Raw genomic sequence first — 9,299 nt, forward strand, 5'->3', positions numbered from 1 at the left:
TCCTTAAATAACATATAGTCTATTATTTGAGCACTACTACGCTGACCTGACAAATATGATATATTTTTGCTCATGCTGCTATTATACATCTATTATGTTATATAAAGCTGAGGAATTTGTTTGTATTAATTGTTAGTGGATATACGTACTTAACCCCTTTCGATTGGTCGATAATAATGTCCCATGTAAACCTGATACTCCACTGTGCCCTATAAATGCTGAGAAAAATGTCACATCCGTTCATCCCGCACTGATTTATTATTCGACGTAGAGGTTGCATCACGAGCTTATCGATCACATAAAAATAATCTTTAAAAATATTCCAAAATAGATTTTGCAAAATTGAGCCGAAGGCTCCCTTTATATTTCGTTATATAATATTCCGATTTAAATAAAACAACTTTTAATACATAGATAGTACAGGAAAAATCTAAATACAACGAAATAAGAGGACACTTTGCATATTTATTTCTAAAAAACTTTTTTTTAATTATATGGTTATGCTGTTTGTTTTTTTGTGTCAATTACAAAGGAAGAAAGGAAACAACGTAACTCAGTTTTTTGCTATTTCACGTATATCCACACCTTAACGTTACTTATCTCACAGTTTATTATAACAGTCAGATGAAACCGGACGCAAAATTGAATATAATTGTAATGTCTTAATATCATTATTTAACCTAGCAATTTAATATTTTATTACACACATAATAAATTCATAATGTATTTAAATATATCGAATATTTAGGAATATTTTTAGAATATCATTTATCTCCGTGGGTGTTGGAGCTCCGGTTGAAAGTTAGTGAGCCAGCATAATAACATAACAGAGGTATATAACTTGTATTCCATTGTTGGTGAGGCATTTCTATAAATATAGGCTTAACTTATAGAAATACTTCGCCAACAATGGTTTCACACATCGACCGTGTATGAAATCTATGTATACAATTAACTGCCATATTTCCGTCTGTATATTGATTATATTTCCTTTTACTTTTCTTCTTTCTCTTACTTTTAAACTATAAGAGATAATTTGGTGCGATTGTTGTAATAAAATAATCATTTGTAGAGTAAAATATCATTTAAAATTATTTATTTAATACAAAACAAATAAACTTTTGCTATAGACCTTAGCAGTAAAAATTATAAACGAATTCGTGCAATGTCAATTTGCCGCAAATCACGGGATCGATTGCCTTGTCCTCTAATTACACTATCTCACTCAACATGCAAATTGGAACAGAGGTTTACCAAGTATAGTCTATTCCAACCACAACAGGCCAAAATCAAAATAAACAACATTTGACATCGAATTGACGTGCTATCATTGGTCAAAAGCTTAAAGATTGTTTGTGATTATGGATTTGCGAATTGGTGGCTTTTTGAACGCCGACGATGCTGTTGTCGAAACTATGAAACAACAATTAAAGTGGATATAAGTAGTTAAGCCGAGATGGCCCAATAGTTAGAACGCGTGCATCTTAACCGATAATTGCGAGTTCAAATCCAGGCAAGCACCAATGAATTTTCATTTCATCGTAAGGAAGCCTGCATGTGTCTAATTTCAATGAAATTCTGCCCGATGTGTATCCACCAACTCGCAATGGAGCAACGTGGTGGAATATGCTCCAGACCTCAAAGGGAGGCCTCTTCGGCCTTAGCCCAGCAATTGGAAATTTACAGGCTGTTAAGTGAAATAGTTTCGTTTCATAAGTAAAGATTTCCTAAACAAGAACTGTTAGAAGTGCACAATATAACTAAGCTCCTAAAATATCACAAGGAATACGTAAATCTAAGGTGTGTTTATATTTCTTCTTCGTTTGGAATAGACTATACGTATCGCTGTGTCAGTATATTTTAGAGTATGAAAAAATAATATATCATATTTTTCGTACCGAATAAGTAACAACAAGATATCAACGATTGTATGTTGACTACTGCATTCATCCTTGAAATGTTTCCTAAATACTTTTAAGAAGTTAAGATATTAAAAATAATATGACATTTACATTGAGATTCCAGATAACACTCAAATATATTTATTTTGCCTTATTAAAGGTGAATTAACTAAATGTTAAACAAATTTATGTAGTTCGCTAAGAATTAAACATGCGATGTCTGGTTATCTGTGCATAGAAAATAATGTTTTAGAATAATAATTGTAATTGTATATAATATATTAATGCTATATGAATTTAAAATAAATATATTTATTATTTTAATTGTAATAACTAAGACATGTTCTCTAAACGAAATTTTGATATTTGCAACGACTTAATTTTATTATTTTTTTTAACAACATTTTATAATACATTAAAAATACGTCCGACGGCATTTATTTTGAGTACAAATTTAAAAAAAATAGCTGATATTAAATTCTATATAACGCATTAAAACTTTATCTCTAGTATATTTATTTGTCTCGTTCTTGCATTTACAATTCTCTTATTTTGTTTCTCCCTCGCACTGTATTAAAAGTAGGTAAGTTTTCATCGCACTCATATTTATTCATCGTTATAGTGTCTATTTTAGGACATCGTTAATCAAAATCATATTTATAGACAGTATACAATATTTTGTACATGAACCTCAGTAATATTGTCTCAGAATATTGTGAATAATGTTATCAATAAATCCATATACCTCTATTATTCTTCCGTATAGAATAAAAATATTTATATCACTAAATATTTATAGGCATTGAATTGAATAAGTGCTTGGAATATTTAAAATATTTGAATACAAAATAAAATATATTTTCAGTCAAATATATATTATGCTAATTTTATCATTAATCAATCGATTAGTTAAATATTTTACGGGTATTTGTGGATCTTACTGGTATATAATCATCGATCGTCTAATATCACTTATCGGATGTTTAGTTAAATACAAATTTATCTCTTTCTGTCATCGTTTATTATACACTCGAAAGAAGAAGACAGCATTGTTTAACCAATCACCCTTTAAGCATTTATAGTCTATTTCACGAATCCAATTCCTAGTAAAACACTCATACCTTATTAATGTGTACGGATAGAGATAAGCGAGACGAATCCGACATGTAAGACAATCCTAAGAAATGATTTAGCCAATGACGGTCAAGCATATTAACCAATGAGCATACAAGGCCAATTCCTTTGGGAGCTCGTTTCGTGGAATGGACTATCGGTGAAGTCGTATACTTTTAATTAGATACATATTATAAACTTAGATATTATAGTTTATCTAAATCTGTTACTAAATGCCAAAGCTTTGTATATTTATACGTAGCATTTAACTTTATAATAGATAATATATAAGAAAATCGGGAAACAAAACGCTATTATATAGTTATAATATATAGCATATCGTTACGAAATTCGTATAAAATATACACTAATATGTTATATTAAAACGTGTGTAATTTTAATCGTCATATGTAAATACAATTTAATACGTGAAAAAAAAAATGTTTTCTTTTCTCTTAAAAGTTTTCAATGTAAGTGATTGCATTTTCATCAAAATTGTTTCATGTTACTGTAATATTTAAACGTTTATGTGTACCCGAATATCTGAATGTATCTATTATATATTTAATAAATTATTTGATGGTCTGTTTTCGTTTTTATTTTGAGGTCAACGCTTTCTTAAAACTTTATTAGCATGAAAGATTGTTTAGTTCGAATCTTGGAAGTTGAATAAGTATGCTTTTATCCTCGTATTCTACGGAGCTGAAATTTTATATGTTGGCTAAATGCATGACTAAATTACACATTAGGTAAGCAAACTTCTTAACGGACAACACAAGATATTATGTATGCAATCATTATTTATGCTTTCATTTATAACAGCCCGTTCAATATTTTATTCGTTTTACGCATTTAAATAAAAACTTTTTAGTATAACAATCATTTTCTTGCGTTCATTTAACTCATCCGAATGAGTTAAAAAAATAAAGGTGTCGCGGGACACTGTCGTTCGTTATAACCTTCCGTTTTGCTGCATATTACATATTAAATTACAGACACAATTAAATTCATATTTGTGAGTAAAAAGTTATATAAACATTTTTTTTTTAATTATTATAAAATACGAACATTTCTAACGCGCAAGCCGCATGTCTGTAGTCTCTACTGGAGTTAGATAATACATACATACATACATTATCAGCCTGTAAATTTCCCACTGCTGGGCTAAGGCCTCCTCTCCTTTCGAGGAGGCCTTAGCCCAGTCCGAAGGTATGGAGCATATTCCACCACATTGCTCCAATGCGATTTGGTGGAATACACATGTGGCAGAATTTCGTTGAAATTAGACACATGCAGGTTTCCTCACGATGTTTTCCTTCACCGCCGAGCACGAGATGAATTATAAACACAAATTAAGCACATGAAAATTCAGTGCTTGCCTGGGTTTGAACCTGAAACCATCGGTTAAGATGCACGTGTTCTAACCACTGGGCCACCTATATGATACCTATACATAATACACATATTTCTGTAAACACGCAAACAAACACTAACTAAAGTATTGTGACAATCTTACATATCACAGTGTGCGATAAGGAACTTTGTTCCTAAAACTTTTTACAGTCAAGTTCTTTTTGATACCGACGCGGTTCTTTCAGAAATAGTACAATCAACGTATATAGGAGACGAGCGAGTCGTATCGGATTGTTTACAAAAGAATAAAAAATAAAGAGGCCGTTCAACAAGGAGAATGCCTGCGTTGACTGTGTTAAGTAATCATTCGCTTTGCAAATCACATAGAACCCATTTAGATAGTTAGAGAAGGTTATAAATAAACAAGACTAAATTCATACGAAGCTATTACTCCTACTTTCCCCAAAATCCTTTTTAGAGAGCATCTTCTGATCTCGTGATTAATCAGTCAGTGGTATTTTGCTTAAATATATATCTAGATATCGTCTGAATTGTATTCATCATTAATTTTATGGTTATTTATATTATTTTAATGACACAACAGTCAAGGGAAACAAGAATTTAATTTACTTCCCCGTTGCAGTACCGAGTTCAAGTTATCATGTTTAGGCAGAGATCAGTTGCATACACAAGTACAGAATATATGTATATATATATATATATATATACAGATACATCAATGACACCCTATGTGTGTGCCTTTTATATGAATGAAAAATGTCATCATTATCGTCAGCCAATCACAATCTACTGCTAGACATAGGCCTCTCTTAAAGTTCGCTAAGCTTCCGGTTCTCCGACTTCATCATCCAGTCGGGTCCCGCCACCTGCTTTAGGTGATCAGCTCATCTACGCTGCGTTTGCCGATCTGCGTACTCCACTCTTCTGCTTCAACGGGCAACATGAGACTCCATTGCCACTTCTATCTGTAAACCATGCAAAATAAAACAAAATATACAAAAACATTACAAAATTTAATCGAAATCTTTCTTCAGAAGTACACTTGTTTATTGTTCGTCAAAAATCTACCACAATTTGGATAGAACCAGACGTCACAACTGAGACCTGAAAAAAGCCGACGAAAGTAACTCAGCTGGATATTTTTTTACCAACAATCATTTTATTTCATATTTGAAAAGATCCGATCGTTTTATTCCCAAGATATTCTAACGTCTATAAAGGCGTTCGTGTTCGATCGTTCGTTTAATTGTTATCAAACAAATATCATAATTTAATTTTTTTTGGTTTACATTTATAGTAAAAACAACTAAGATGAAATACGCGGACCTTAACCAAATATCTTAAGTTCGTATCCGGACAAGTTCACGTGCTGGACTTGTATAATACATATCGTGCTGAGCGGTAAAAAATAATTTAAAATTAAAGTAACCTGCTTGCGTCAAATTAAACAACTGCAAACTATTTATTGATAACTTGAGTAGCAACTGCTTTAAAATCTTGTCCCAATCAAAGCAGGGGTACTTTTGAAGGTTATATAATACTAAGGTAATTGACAAGAGCTCCTGTTGCAATCTTAATGCGTAACGAACATTATTGAAATTAGTAAAAGGTCCGATAATTGTCCAACAATATTAATTGCAATTTGCATTGTTAGTGACTATAACAATAAGTACAAATGTATACGTCCAAGCTAATTAAACTCATTTATATTATTTAGAATATCATAAGAAATATCGATTGACAATCGATAAAAGCCAAGTCGATAATTAGCAAAGACACCTCCCTATTTTCTGACAAGTTATGCCAATATGGAGACGACGTTTCTGGAGTTTTACTAATTGTATAAACTTCGTGTTATGAAATGATGAGAGATTTAGTACGTTGTAACTTTTGATATGAATATTGAGTTATAACTTTGACATAAATAAAACTTACGAGTTTTGGAGATACAATAATTTAATTTGTGTGATCATTTCATTGATATAAAAAAAATCATTTGACAGCATACGAATGTATATCTGTGATTTAAATATTTTAAAACCTAATACCCTGATAATAAATATATTATAACTGCTATATATGTTGTCGAAGGGTATAAGATCTATTCATGAATTATACTTCACATTAACAAAATACACTACCATTAAATGTACCATCAATACACTGAGACCCCAAAATGTCTGTTATAGCCGTAGGGTTTCTATAATAGTGGGCCGATCCGATTATGTACGACGAGTAGTTTGAAATTGACGTAATGCAAAATAAAGAAGAACACATACATGTACGGTATACATATTGAGTTTATATGATATCGATTTTACTAGGGTGGGAGATATTTATTATTACTTTTATAAAATCGCGAAGTACGGGGACTTGAAAGTGGATATTTAAATTTATTAATTTTAAATAAAACCATACATATAATTATATATAATTGCAAATATATATTTTTTAATTAAATGTGCAATTAAATTATTAGCAACGTTCATCTAAAAAACCATTTTGGCGAGACGTTTTATGTTTTAGTGACCTTACTTGTAAATGAATGAATAAGCTACATTCTTTAGCGTGGGCAGTGGCTTAGCTCGCTATAAAGAACCTGATGCCTAGTTACATTGCCAAAAAAAAAATTTAATGATATACTATGTATATAAATATATCCATTTCGTAATTTGTTTTTCATGACATAAGTAGAAGAATGAAGATGGTAAGTGTTACATTAATTATTCCTTCCATCGCAAATATGCTACCAATCTTGGAAACTAAGATTTATGTCTCTTGTGCCTGTAATAACACTGGTTCACTTACCATTCAAACCAGAACACATCTATGCTCAGTATTGTTGCTTGGTTACAGAATATACGATGAGTGGCTAACCTAACCTAACCTACCCAAACGGGCTTACACAAAGCCCTACCACCAATTGTAGTGCTCAAGAGTATATAAATAGTAGATTACCTTTTTTTACTTTTAAAAGTGTGTGTTTTACTTTTTAAGCACTTATCCCTGATGCACTGCACCGGCTAGCCTTATAATAGCTACGCCACTGATTATTTTGGACATCTTTGATTTGACATTCGAAAGAGTACATTTGTATCTTACAAAGTTGTTTGGCTAATCAATCCTTGAACAAAGCTTATGAGTAAAGCCGAAAATCTTTTGAAATATGTTACTGTTTACACAATTTTTTTTGTTTGTACCATATTAGAGTTAGGTCAAATAAGACGCAGAATATATTTTGGTATTTTTTACTAAAATTTATTGATCAAGATCTCACCTCGCCCCTCTATAATAATCAAAACAAATTATAACATGAATAATACTTAACCAAAATGTCTAAAATATAATAACATTATTAACAATGAAAAAAATCCAATACTAAACCTCGTGACTGTGATGAGGTTCTCCCAAATTCGATCACAGCCAATCTTTATGGACAATATCCAACTCTGCAAGAGATATTATATTGATCAACAGTATGCGAAACAAGTGCACTCTCTATTTGTAGGCTTCACAATCTAGTAGACAAATCCAATGCGTTCATCGAATTCTATAAGCTTTTCAGGTCGAGACAAACACTGACAATCCCAATCTTCGAACTGCCACACGATACTGCGACATAAAACCCATTAACTTTACTGGTATATTAAGCCACGAAACTCAAGAACTGCAACTTTACAAGCATAACCACAAAACCAACGAAGCGATAACTATTTATAGTGTTAACGTTGATGACAATGATTCTAAATAGCAAACCACAAAAGCAATATAACGCACGGTAACTACCGTGCGACCAACTGGTCGTCGATTTACGGTAGTTGTATCACAATCAAAGAAATTTTCTGAACAGACATCATAAATTTTTGAGACACATTATGTGAGAACGAAAAGATCGCTTATTGTGTTTCAGTTTTATATATGTCCATTTATATCAATCCTATACATATTAATACCTTACAGAAACATATACGTACAAAAAACCTGGATAAAAAGTATAAATATACCTGAAGCGATCAAAATTACCATTACGCGATGCAATATTACGCTATACGATATTACTTTACCGAAAATATCAGTAAAATATTTTGTTCATATTATACAATTATTGAATTTTATATGATATCGATTACAGGATAAGTTTGTGAAAATAAAGTTTATCATAACATGCGGAATAATCACACACTACTAGTACACAATCAGACTACACTCTTCATCACTGATTTGCCTGATAAAAACGTTTTCATAATAGCTAGTTTAAAATAATAATATTTATATCATGAAACAATTAAATTGCAAATTAAAAACTGCAAAGGGTGATCCTTACACTTCTCAGTCCATTCCATCAATGTATGATAAAAAAAGTTTGACGACCCGTTTGAATCCCAATGAACAAATCATCACTGCTACTGCAAAAGGGTGGGATACGTAGAAATTAAGAACCCATTCAAAACTGCAAAAGTTTTATGTAATCTAATGCTATGCTTTAAAAGTTATGCAATTCTTTGGTTACCAGTTCGTACGTTCAAAACTATATCGTAAAAAAAAAAAAAAAATTATAAATGGAAAATAAGGAAATGTAATAAAAATTCTTATTTCAATTTTTACACACGATATTGTTGGGCAAAGAAGAGATTAAGCAAATCATTATTTATATTAGCGAGCGTGAAAACACAAAAATCAGCAAAAACTACTAAAAACAACAGTCATTGTATTTTTTGACGCCATCTTACACAAACATATTATTTAGAGACATGTTTAAAATGACGTAAAAAAAAAGTAATAAAATGAGTAACTAAGTATTATTTCGTTAGGTAAAGTTAAAATATACCCAGTTAGAAACAATGTAATACGTAGCCAGCTAAAAATTTTACCACAAAAGGACAGGGTTTACGTTGACGTACCCTTTTAAAA

Source organism: Vanessa atalanta, chromosome 17 (assembly GCF_905147765.1).
Source record: "Vanessa atalanta chromosome 17, ilVanAtal1.2, whole genome shotgun sequence".
Taxonomy (NCBI): Eukaryota; Metazoa; Arthropoda; class Insecta; order Lepidoptera; family Nymphalidae; genus Vanessa; species Vanessa atalanta.